This window comes from Bos indicus, chromosome 10, assembly GCF_029378745.1.
Source record: "Bos indicus isolate NIAB-ARS_2022 breed Sahiwal x Tharparkar chromosome 10, NIAB-ARS_B.indTharparkar_mat_pri_1.0, whole genome shotgun sequence".
Classification (NCBI taxonomy): domain Eukaryota; kingdom Metazoa; phylum Chordata; class Mammalia; order Artiodactyla; family Bovidae; genus Bos; species Bos indicus.
Genome location: NC_091769.1, coordinates 67,594,390 through 67,607,921, shown reverse-complemented (window position 1 = coordinate 67,607,921; position 13,532 = coordinate 67,594,390). Strand labels below are relative to the sequence as shown.

Genomic DNA, 13,532 nt, shown 5'->3' with positions numbered 1-13,532 from the left:
AAACGATAGATGGATGAGTCCAGAAATGTCCATTATGCACACACAGTTGAACTGCATACCCTCTGATTTAGAGGGAGAAAACTGGAATTCACAGGTTCCCTGGTTAGGGAGCTCTGCAGGGATTATTGTTAAGTCCGTCCCAGATAAGCCCCAGGCTGTTTGATGCAGTACTCCTTCCTGGTTCAGACCCAGGGCACCAACCAACAGAAGTTCTTCACGCCCTTTACTGAAAACTGAACAGGAAATAAACCAGAAGGCACAAAAAAGATAAGAAAAGAGAGACGGACACACAGGCAGTCAAAAAAGAACTGAAAGACAACAGTGGTCAAGACCAAGCAACTCATTTCTCAAACGAATATGACTTCCAGGCCCTCATTCTGTAACCTAAATGTGCAGCTTAATGCCTGAATCTGCCTCACAAAAAATGCTCTTAACTTTCACAACTTCAAAGAAAAATATAAACATTTAAATAAATACATGTGAAATTTTGCTATTTAAAGATATCTTATTGCAAATTCTCTTCTAACAACAGTCACCCCCCACATTCACTCATGGGGAAGGGGGAAATTATATCATTAATATTAAAATATTAATATTATTAATAATGTAACCATTGATATTTACTGAGTACTTAAGCTGTAAACTATGGAGTTTGATTTTGTATGTATATGTATTAATTTCATCTTCAGGACAATTGTATGAGATACATAAAATTACTATTATTATTTATTATTCCCATTTCACAAATGTGGAAGCTAACCATGTGGAAGCTGACCAACTAAGTATAACAAATACTAAATGCTAGGTCATTTCTTTGGGGGGGCGCTTTGCCACGTGACACGTGAGGATCTTAGTTCTCTGACCAGGGATCAAACCTGTGCCCTCTGCAGTGGAAACACAAAGCCCTAACCTCTGGGCTACCAGGGAATTCCTGCTGGGTCATTTTTAAAATGTGCTTCATAATATTTTATATGAGGCCATGTATGTGTATATACACATATATTTATATAACAATTAGTAAAACAATCAAATGATTTGTCTACAAGTCACTAAATGGTCTGTACAGAGGTTCCTAATTACAAGTACAGTATATTTACAACTGTCACAGACAACAGTCACTTTAAGTTCATTTTAATAGAAATGTTTCTCTTGCCCAGGAAATAATCAAAGACCCAAAGATAACTGAACATACACAGATCCAAGCTGAACAAAAAGCCAAAGAAAAAGCTACATACCATCAACTCCTTAGGAGTATATCCCTGTCTGAAATTTTATAAATCCCTCATTGGGTCAAGTACAGATCACTTTACACAAAGGAATTCCAAGAAAAATGCCAGAATTATTCTACAGTAGTATCCTCGTCTCCCACATCTTCATCAATCCAGACTCCAAATACAGGGGGAAATATGTTAAGGAACTCCTTTGAAAGAAAACACCTGCCCTTAGGGGTTGTACCAGATCATTAATGGATCCATCTAACTTGCTAGGTGGGACACCCAGTTTGACAAGGCAACCTCCCCACTCAGGGGACTATTTCATAATCTCAGAAATAAGCCCCAAATTCCACCTTACCTCCCACAAGAAAAGTTGTGCCACATGATCTCCTTTTTCTCTACAAAGCCTCAACATCTTCTCAGTCATCTAAGGTTGAAAACTCAGCACACTGATTCTCAAATTTCTTGGAACCTGGATCCTTTTCAGAATCTGAGAAAAGGTCTGAGTTCTCTGCCCCAGAAAAGTGCCAGAATATCCACAAAAACAATTTTGGACAGAATTTTGGGGAAATCTCAGGGCTTATGATTAAATAGCTGCTGCTTTGGTTCCTCCTCCTCCTTTGCCTTCACCTTCACAGTAGCCATCTGACCTTTCTTCCCCACTTTATCACTCTTTAACCATAGGAACTACTGAAACGGAACTGGGTCCCTCCCTGCCTAGGTCTCATCCTCAGCGCCAGCCCTACCCATCAACGTTACTATAAGCCTTGTCTGAATTCTCAGAATACTCTCCTGGGTCCCTTACCGTGTCTACCTTGTCTTCATCTCCCCTACTACACTGTAAAGCTCCTGAAAGGTAAGAATAATCTTACTCCTTTCTGTATCTCTTATAGAGCATGCAGCAAAGTGCCCTGCACATGCAAGCGTTTTCATGAGCATGAATGTCAAGCCTGAGGACTTAAAAGAAGCCAGCCGATCCTGGAACATTAGGAGTGTCTGACTAATCAATGCTTGGGCAGCCCAGGAAGTTGATGCAACTAAGCAGCTCCACCCATCATTTCCTGATCTAGTGCCCTGCTCTCTCAGAGATGGGAGGTGTGTGAGGTGGAGACGCAGAGGCTCTCCAGCCCATGGTCAGTTTTCTGTAAAACAAAAAGTACTTGGGCTTGAGCAGCAGCATTTTTCCAGCGCTCTAGTTACCTAAGACATTCCTATGCAGTATCAGCTTTTAAAGAAAATCCTGCTCACCAGCCATGCACACACATTTCCACGTACTGTCACTTTAGCTACAATAAAAACTTCCATGTTACTAAGAACCTCCAGAACAGAACAATCTAGATATGCAGGCATTCAGCTATGAGTTAGGCAACCTCTGTCTCATTTTCAAAGCCCCAGCCGCATCCTTTAAATACTAAAATATATAGATTCTAAGTTTTGGTAAGAAACACTGTGAAGTCTCCACATGATTCTTTAGGATATTAAACACAGCTGTCTAAGGACATGTTTACTTATAGATTAAAAAAAAAAACAATATCAGTGTTAACAAAACTGATGATAAACAGGCTCCTGCACATCCAAACTAGAAAGAGGACACAAAGAAAATTTTTAAACTTCCATCTTTAAGGTATATAAAAGCATAAACTATGTCCTATTATAATGTTTTGGTTATTTCTGTGTATATATATTATACACATAACTTACATAGAAATATATGTATATTATATACATAACTTACACAAAGTATATAATATATATATATTACGTATATATATTATATACGTAACTTACACAGAAATATATGTAACTTACACTAAAAAAACACCATAATGATTTAATTACTTCAATAGAAAGCCCTAACTTCCCTGGTTCTAAATTAGTTATATAAAGTATGCAGAATTCACACCCAGAACCGTGAGGTACTTCAATTATTAACAAAGCAACCACAAAGGAAAACCTGATCAGATTTCAGTGCTGGGTTAAATAGATGCAAAACTACAGATACCAAACAGCAAAGCCAAACAAAACTCTCTCCCCTAAATTTTTATTAACAAGCTTATTCCTCTGTCCTATTGCCCAATCTTATATACAAGATTATTAGTACAATAACATAACAGTAATCCTAATTCACAAACTGCTAGAATTTGTGACTCATGGGTATAATTCTTGCTTTCCATCCTCAAAGCAGGATCCTCAAAGCAGGATCCTACTCGCTAGGCAAGATGGCCCTGTAGCTAACAAACCAGTCCATTGGAAAAAGAAAACAAACATCTTTCCTAAATGTAACTGCACCTGAGCTGCAAGGAATGTTTTGTATCTACAAAGCACTTTCATAAAGATCTCACTTAGCCCTCTTTCTGTTCTTCAGCTTATTTGCAGGTTGGGGCCTTTGTGCCAGCTGCTCCTTTCTCCCCAATCTCTGCATGCCTACCTATCCCCTTGAGGTCCTCATGTCACCACAAACTTCATATTCCTCTGTGTTTTTGTAGTTCACAGCCCGCAACCACTGTGCGAAAAAGGAGATAAAAGCCCAGAAACTGAAACCTGCTCAAGATCACAGTAGTGATGTAGTCATTATTTCAGAGGTCAACATCTTCTGATACGCTAAAAATTTAAAACATCGTATTTTAAGTTATAAAAGATTTAAATAAATAAAGAGGCTCACCAAGTTCTCTTTTTTGAAAACATTCTTCAATATGTTTTACTTCAGGAACTGACACTCAGTCCCATCTTGTATTAAACATCTTGTATTAAACTTCCCTCCCAGTTTTAAGACAATCTAAAAAAGCTCTGTATCCAAAACATCTTCTACTGTGATTAGCAAAGAACTAAAAATGTCCCGGGAGCAACCAAAAGCTAACATGCATCACCTGAGAGGTGACAGTGCTAAGACCAGGTTCAAATGTAAGCAGACACTTTGGTGGTGGCGGCTTAGCCGCTAAGTTGTGTGCAACTCTTGCAGCCCCATGGACTGTAGCCTGCCAAGCTCCTCTGTCCATGGGATTCTCTAGGCAACAACCAGAGTGAGTTGCCATTTCCTTCTCCAAGGGGATCTTCTCGACCCAGGGATCGAACCCGGGTCTCCTGCATTGCAAGCAGACTCTTTACCGACTGAGCTACAAGGGAAGAGAGTAGACACTTTAACATCAGCCTATTCAGGACTTCCCTGGTGGTCCAGTGCTTAGGAATCGGCCTGCCAATGCAGGGGACACGGGTTTGATTCCTGGTGTGGGAAGATTCCACGTACTGAGAGGCAACTAAGCCCACACACCTAGAGCCCATGCTCTGCAGCAAGAGAAGCCACAGCAGTGAGAAGACCTCACACCACAACCAAGAGTGGCCGCTAGAGAAAGCCTGCGTGCAGCAACAAACACCTAGCGCAGCCGGAAATAAATAAATAAAAAGTCAACACTTCGTTCTCTTTAAAAAAAAAACCCCTCTATTCAGGGTTGCACACAACACTGAATGTCGTCATGGAGGGTAATATTCACTCTAATTCTTACTTTTACTGAGCGGAATGTTTATGTGAGAAAAATATTAAAACACTAATGCATGATTAAATAGAATATTCTTCAGTTCCTGAATTTGCTTGGAAAATAATTATTTAATACCTACAGATATGCTCCAATGTTTGAAACTCTAATTCAAAATGAAAGCCAAATAATGTTAACAAAGGTTTCAGCAGCAGTTCAAATGGAGAAAAAGTACTGTGAGTAACCACCGCATCTTTAAAACCTGACAAACACAAAAGAATCTGCAGACTGAATGTCAGCATTTGTACTGCATGTGTCAATTTAGCTTCCAAACTTTATTCAAAGTAACATCAAAAAATACTGAAGTACTGTATACATCATGTACCTATTTTCTCTTGATAGTTGTGTAAATCGAGGAGCATACAAAGTTTACTAGTTTTGTTCATATATATTTAATTACATTATAATGTAAAAAAATTTTCAATTCTACTCATACTGAAGGGCCTCAATAAATTTCTTCCTTTGGATGGTATTCATACGTTCTTCAAATTTACAAGATACTGCTCCCAAGACCAGAAGTTGTACAGTGAAAAAGAGGATGACAGCAGCATAGGAAAAACTATTAATGTATTTGTAAGTACATACCACAGTGATTTGATTAAAACTACAGAAAAGGCTGGCCTATCATCCAGACAGGCAACGCTGGTGATGCACTCAAACTGCTACTTTCTAGACGGGCATAGAGAGAGAAGGCCCCTTAACTTTGAGGATTTTCACCAATCCTAAACCTAAAAAATTCACCTTTGGTGAATTTTCTTCCATTTCACAAGTATAGAACCATTTCCAGTCTCTAATTTGAATGTTCAAGTAATTATTTCTGGGCTTCCCTGGTAACCCAGTGGGTAAGAATCCACCTACCAATGCAGGGGACACAGGTTTGATCCCTGATCCAGGAAGATTCCCATGCCAAGGAGCAACTAAGCCCATGTGTCACAACGACAAAGCCTCGCTCTAGAGCCCAGGAGCTGAAACGACTGAAGCTGGAGCACCCTACAGCCTGTGCTCTGCACCAGAAGAAGCCACTGCCATAAGCAGCCCATGCACCTCAAGGAAGAGAAGCACCGCTGGCCGCAATTAGAGAAAGCCCGTGCAAAGCAACAAAGACCCAGCACAGCCAAAAAGAAATACAATCATTTTTTAAAGGGTAATTATTTCTCCTTCTATTCAAATCTTACAGAACAGATCTTTCAATAATTCACTATTATCGAGCATATATTGAGCATGTACCAGGAAATCTTTCAGAAGTTGCAGGTATAACATTTGCCAAGTACAAAAATCTTCATTCTCATCAAACCTGGGTTCTAGGTGGGTGACATGAATAAAACACATATGATACATAAAGGTAAATATGGAGGGCAATGGAAGTGAGAGGTATGTGCATCTTGCACTAATGATATATTCAGGCATAAAAAAAGTGAAGTCGCTCAGTCGTGTCCAACTCTTTGCGACCCCGTGGACTGTAACCTATCAGGCTCCTCCCTCCATGGGATTCTCCCTCCATGGGATTCTCCAGGCAAGAATACTGGAGTGGGTTGCCATTTCCTTCTCCAGGGGATCTACCCGACCCAGGGATCAAACCGGGGTCTCCCACATTTCAGGCAAACGCTTTAACTTCTGAGCCACCAGGGAAGCCCTATTCAGGCATAAGATTTCAGAAACTGGAATACCTGAGTCCTCCATTTATACTGTCCCCTTTCTAGTATTAAACCAGGAGGTTTGAGTTATGTATGAAAAAGTGAAGAAAGAAGAAGACTCTAAGGAAGAATTCAGTTTAAGCTGATTAAGCAACAGTCAGTATTTCTCCCTCCCAAGAACTCATTCAATATAGGAAGATTCAGCCTCATCCCCCACCATTCTCTCTCCTAAAGGCAGAACAAACATGGCTTAAAATTTTGTTTTTAAGCTCCTCCTTAAGGCCTAATCAACTTCCACTTATTACATACTTTCTTCACCCGATTACCTAAATGGATTTTAACTTACTAGGTGTTCCTACTCTTCTGAGTTTCAACTAATTCCATTGACAGTTCTAAATCTAAGTGCTCATTTGCTAGATTATGGTTCTTCTAAAGATGTCTGATGGCATCCAAGAGTTCTCAACTCTCCCTAATTTTCTGAATCATCATACCTCAAAGTTGAAGAATATACTCACTTGAAAGAGAAGAGTGTACTTAACCATTCATTCTTGCCACAAATGTTATTATTCCATGGAATTAACCTGAATCATTTTTAAGGTTTAAGAATGGGATAATATAATTGGAGAAAGAATGCAAAATATGCAAGAATTTTAGAAATAAATTGCTTTTTAAAGACATTTTGTGCAATTCTCCACCAGTCCTTTCCTGGCCTTCCAGGCAGTGGTTTTCTGTCTTTCAGGGTAGATGCTCTACCACATTCTCCAGGAACTTCTAAATACAATAAGTTCTGCTGTGTGGTATACTGATACACTGGGGAATGATTTGAGTAAGATATAAATTTCATGTTTGCTTATGTAGGATTTCTTCTGTAAGAAACAATAGCTGCTGCTGCTGCTAAGTCGCTTGAGTCATGTCCGATTCTGTGCAACCCCATAGATAGCAGCCCTAAAGGCTCCTCTGTCCCTGGGATTCTCCAGGTGAGAATACTGGAGTGGGTTGCCATTTCCTTCTCCAATGCATGCATGCATGGTAAGTCGCTTCAGTCGTGTCCGACTCTGTGCGACCCCATAGACGGGCAGCCCACCAGGCTCCTCTGTCCACAGGATTCTCTAAGCAAGAATACTGGAGTGGGTTGCCATTTCCTTCTCCAAGAAACAATAGGTGCACATACAAAAACTGCTCTCGGTTGATGCCAGCAGCATAGGGCACACACACACGCACAGAACTCAAACATCTTTTTTAAAACTTTTAAAAAACAGATGCACCATCTGTACTCTTTTCCTGGAAATTTGAAACATTCTGCCCAAGTTAGCTATGATGCCTCAGGGCTCCTCAAACAGTTTGGGAACTAACAGTCTAGGCTCCCCACACCCCCAGGGGTAACGGTTAATAAATTAACCAACACACTGCGCAAAGTGGCTAGCCCCCAGCCTTTCAGATTTGTAAACTGACTATCTGAAATCTCTGCTTGGATATCTAATAAGCATCTCAAACTTTCCTTTTTTCCTGATATAACAATTAAACTTATGCTTTTAGGGGGTTCATCATTATCCATACAGAAAATGATTTGGCTAGTCTAAAATCAATTATACTTTGATTTTCCTAAGCTCTTTAATTCTACTCATAAGCTAAAAGATTAGATAAAATCAGGGTAGATGTTTCAGGTGACAAATCTCAAATCACAATCTATCTTTTTTTCTTCCCACCAATGTTCTTCTCAGATCTTAGCTTTAAACCAACTGTTAAGGAAAATCTCTAAAGACACAGGCCCCAAACAACATTGTCCCACAGAAAGATCTAAGACAAGGCACTTCAAAATCTAACCACAACATGTTTATACCAAAGATTACCTGTGGCCCCCACCTACACAATTTGGCCCAAATCTAAAAGTTACTTTTTGGTGATTAACCCTGGTGGCCGAGTGGTTAAGACTCAGCTCCCACTAAAGGGGTAGCAAATCTGATCCCTAGTCAAGGAACTAAGATCCTCCATGCTATGTGGTGCATCAAGTAAATAAGTAAATATCACTTCTAACCTTCACCTTCTTTGATTCTCTAGTCCCCTAGACCTTCTCTACCAGTCATCTTCAATGTGGACTAGAGGGTGGAGTGTGGTAATCATATTAATGAGCCTTATTAATAGGAAGCTACTTGATCATCCTCAAGCAGCAAGTAGAGCCCACCAAGATTTGTTTGGAAGTGATGGAGCCTCTCAACTCCAGATTTTAGATTTTACTTCTTCTCCTTTGCAAACTACCTCAGTTCTATTTTGTGCGCGCTGAGAATGTTTAGACACACCTTGAGCCGGCCTGCAGTCTCACCTATGAAGAGGTATTTGGATTGTTTTTAGGTCCTTTTGAAAAGTAATGGAGTTGGCTCCTTGTTACTAGGGTGATGAGAGCCCTAGAAACAGATATAATTTCCAAATGAAAATTCAAAGCATTCTGTAGCTTTGTTTTTTTAATCAGGAATGAGGTAGGAGGACCAGCAGAGGCAGTTATGGAGTATATTTATAAACATGTAAAGGAGTATGCTTCTTAATTCTGAATAACAAGATTTTAAATTGCTTAATTTACAGGAACAAATGAAGGGACTAAGAGGACTGAAGAAAGTAAACGTCTGTTGTTGTTGTCTCTAAGTAGTGTCCGACTCTTTGCGACCCCACAGACTGCAGCATGACAGGCTTCCCTAAACTCATGTCTGTTGAGTTGATGATGCCATTCAACCATCTTTTCCTCTGTTGCCCCCTTCGCCTCCTGCCTTCAATCCTTCCCAGCATGCTAGAGTGTATGTTAACATGCACAGCTCTACACCATCACTGAACTTGGCACTACAGAAATGTCCAGAACAGAGGTTCTCAGATTGGTTTTCTGACTGGTCTGAATGGGAAGAAAAATCCACCGAAGTAACCAAGAATCAACCAAAGCACCAGTATTATAGTACCAAGCCCAATCTTCCAAAACATTAACAGTTTAAAGGAGAGATGCCACATCTTAATAAATTCTTAAAAGAAAATAATATTCCAGCACATATTCCTAATTCTAAAAAATAGTTCTTAGCAAACTAGAGATAAAGTAAAAGTTTATCTTAACAAAAGGATTCTACCAGAAATTTACAGAAAATAGCATACACACTAGCAAAACATTAAAAATACTCCCTCTCAGAATCAAGAATGAAGATGCCAGCCATCATATTACCAAAAAAAAAAAGATTGAAACATTGAAAGAAAATCTGTAATTATTTGCACACTACATGTTACGGTGCTTTCAAATTAAACAATCACATTAAAAACTATTTGGTTTAATGGTACAAAAACTTATTATATAAAAGATCAAAATTAAAAACAAAAACAGAACATTTTAAAAAGAATTACCACATGACCCAGCATTCCAACTCCTAAGTATGTACCCAAAAGAGGTACTTAAAAAAATACTGTGCACAAGTTTATAGCAGCACTACACTTGAATAGCCAAAGGGGAAAACAACCCAGATTTCCACCAGTGGATGAACAGATAAATCATAATATAAAGAAAAAATGGATTATTATTTAATAATTGACACGGGTTCAATCCCTGATCTGGAAAGATCCCACAAGCTGCAGAGCCTGTGTGTGCGGGAATGCCAAATCGCTTCAGCCATGTCTTGACTCTTTGCGACCCTATGAACTTGTAGCCCACCAGGTTCCTCTGTCCATGGGATTCTCTAGGCAAGAACATTAGAGTGGGCTGCCATGCCCTCCTCCAAGGGATCTTCCTGATTCAGGGGTCAAACCCAGGTCTCCTGCATTTCAGGCAGATTCTTTACCATCTGAGCCACCAGGGGAGCCCCAACTAAGCCTGTGCACCACAACTGTTGAGCCTGTGCCCCAGAGCCTGGGAGCTGCAACTACTGAGCCTGCGTGCAGCCACTACAGAGCCTGTGTTCCGCAGCCACTGAGCCCACACACCCCAGAGCCTGTGCTCCGTAACAAGATGAGCCACTGCAATGAGAAGCCAGCACACCACAACCAGAGAGTACTCCCCACTCACCACAATACACTTGATCTTAGCCAAAAGGCCGAGAAGCGATCCCACTCACCACAATAAAGAAAAGCCTGGGACTTCCTTGGTGGGCCAGTGGTTAAGAATCTCTGCTTCCACTCAAGGGAGTGCAGGTTCCATTCCTGGTTGGAGAACTAAGATCTTGCATGCCAAATGGTAAGGCCAAAATAAAAATTATTTGTTTAAAAAGGTGAATCTTATGGTATGTGATTCTTATCTACATTTTAAAAGTAGATGAAAAAGAATAAGATCTGAACTGGGAAAAACATAAAACTCTTAAAAAAAATTATGCTAAGACTATAGTAACCAAAACAGTATGAAGCAGAGCAGAAACATGTAAGGAGTTCAAGAAAACAGCAATCTAAATGATTAGACGCACAGTGAGTGGAAAAGCAGAATGTCTGAATAAACTGAGAAAACCAAATATCTGAGGAAAAAAACGTAGATGCCTACTACACCATAAAAACATAAAAGTGCCAGACTGAATAAACTGCAAAATTTAATACTGTCAGTTATGAGAAATGATTTTAAAGTCTTAGTGGGAAGTAACTCCTTAACGGTATCAGACTTTATTTTTGGGGGCTCCAAAATCACTACAGATGGTGACTGCAGCCATGAAATTAAAAAACGCTTACTCCTTGGAAGGAAAGTTATGACCAACCTAGATAGCATATTCAAAAGCAGAGACATTACTTTGCCAGCAAAGGTCCGTCTAGTCAAGGCTATGGTTTTTCCAGTAGTCATGTATGGATGTGAGGAGTTGGACTGTGAAGAAGGCTGAGAGCCAAAAAATTGATGCTTTTGAACTGTGGTGTTGGAGAAGACTCTTGAGAGTCCCTACGTCCCTTGGACTGCAAGGAGATCCAACCAGTCCATCCATCCTAAAGGAGATCAGTCCTGGGTGTTCTTTGGAAGGACTGATGCTAAAGCTGAAACTCCAGTACTTTGGCCACCTCATGCGAAGAGTTGACTCACTGGAAAAGACTCTGATGCTGGGAGGGATTGAGGGCAGGAGGAGAAGGGGACGACAGAGGATGAGATGGCTGGATGGCATCACTGACTCAATGGACGTGAGTCTGAGTGAACTCCGGGAGTTGGTGATGGACAGGGAGGCCTGGTGTGCTGTGATTCATGGGGTCGCAAAGAGTCGGACATGACTGAGCGACTGAACTGAACTGAAGCAAAAAACACAAAACACTGAAATACCTGACTAAATACAAATTTTAAGTATCTACTTGGGGCAAAGACACCATAAAGTTAAAGACAAGCAAAAGACTGGGAGAACATACACACAAAAGGTTAATTATGTGCAATATATACAAAAGGTTAATTTCCATGACATTAAATAGTTCACCCAGGCCAATGGGGGAGGGATGAAGTGTCACTATTTTAGCATAATATTTTAGCACAATGGTGTAAAACAAAAATGTAAAGACTATAGTCTGCAAAATAGATAGAAAGGTATATAATGCCCAGCAAACTGGATGTTTTGAAGCTGAGTTAGGGACATGTATTTTTTTCACATCTATTTTCAATGTTGTTTGAATTTCTGACCACAGAATGCTAATTTTATAATGGCAAAATAATTTTAGAGGAAAGTCTGAAAGGCAAAACTTTAAGTAGATGAAGGCGACTGAAGATTTTTTTTTTAAGGGAAATATAACATGGTTAGATTAGTTTTTCTGACAAATCCCTGGAGCAGCTTTACAAAGAATGGCTATGAAAAGCACCAGTTTGGAAATATGACACGTAATGATTCATTTCTCTATTCAACAAATGCTGAACACCTATTGGGGCTCAGCACTGAGCTAAGCATTGGGACCAGTTAGAAATGTTGCAAGTTGTCTCAGCAAAAGATCAAGTATGCTAGGTATATTATACTTTGGGCACTGGTATAAGGGATGTAAGGCACCATTTGAAAGGCATCTGTGGATAATATTCTTCTGATACTCCTTATATTACAAGAGGATCAGATATTCCTGATAATATAATCCACTTTTGACAACTCGAAAAAGCAAAAAGCCCGTATCAGCCTGTTTTTACAAGTAACTGTCTTGTTTTCAAGATTCTCTGACTTGATAAAGTCCATGTTCTAAAAATCTTTGAATAAAGAAATTTCAAAGGCACCCCTGGTCATTTTCTCTGTATCTTTTTTTTTTTTTTTTTTTTTTCATTCCTTGGTTTTGTCAAAAGATGACTTAAAAAAAAAAGGACACAATATTAAGAGTCAACCCAAAGGAAAAACATTTTAGTGACTCATATTAGAGATATTTTTAATTGTGATTTAATCTGAATTGGTTTCTTTTTACAGTTGACATGTTCCCATTTTATCACACCCATCTGCTATTGCAACAGCAAGCCAGTTTTAACAAAAGACCATGACTATACATAAAAAATGTTTTAAACTTTCTCATCTTAAAATACATTTTTAAAAAGTGTCCACCAAATGAAGGGAGGCATGAAAAAAACAAAACCCTTGCTGATAACTGACAAACAATTAATCCTACCATTTATCTTGCATGCTCAGTCGCTCTGTGGCCCTTTGGACTATAGCCCGCCAGGCTCTTCTGTCCACGGGATTTTTCACGTGAGAATATTGGAGTGGATAGCCTTTTCCTCCTCCAGGGCATCTTCCCAACTCAGGGATGGAACCAGCATCTCCTGCACTGGCAGCTTCTTTATTGCTGAGACATTGGAAAAGTCCCACCATTTTGCTTAGGGTATGTCAAAACCTTTGACTGTGTGGATCACAATAAACTGTGGAAAATTCTTCAAGAGATGGGAATACCAGACCACCTGATCTGCCTCTTGAGAAATTTGTATGCAGGTCAGGAAGCAACAGTTAGAACTGGACATGGAACAACAGACTGGTTCCAAATAGGAAAAGGAGTTCATCAAGGCTGTATATTGTCACCCTGTTTATTTAACTTCTATGCAGAGTACATCATGAGAAACGCTGGACTGGAAGAAACACAAACTGGAATCAAGACTGCCGGGAGAAATATCAATAACCTCAGATATGCAGATGACACCACCCTTAAGGCAGAAAGTGAAGAGGAACTAAAAAGCCTCTTGATGAAAGTGAAAGTGGAGAGTGAAAAAGTTGGCTTAAAGC

General features: G+C 39.7%; 1 protein-coding gene across 3 annotated transcripts in view; it reads right to left on the bottom strand.

The window, feature by feature from the left end:
- Positions 1–13,532, bottom strand: part of FBXO34 (F-box protein 34) — an 82,308-nt gene that overhangs the window by 17,716 nt on the left and 51,060 nt on the right. Inside the window, exon 1 of one of the 3 annotated variants that reach the window (XM_070797635.1) lies at positions 10,455–13,316. The exons of the other annotated variants lie outside the window; for them this stretch is intronic. The gene's annotated coding sequence lies outside the window, so the exon portion shown is untranslated. Of the gene's footprint in view, positions 1–10,454; positions 13,317–13,532 lie in introns of those variants that run through there. 3 annotated transcript variants of the gene reach the window in all.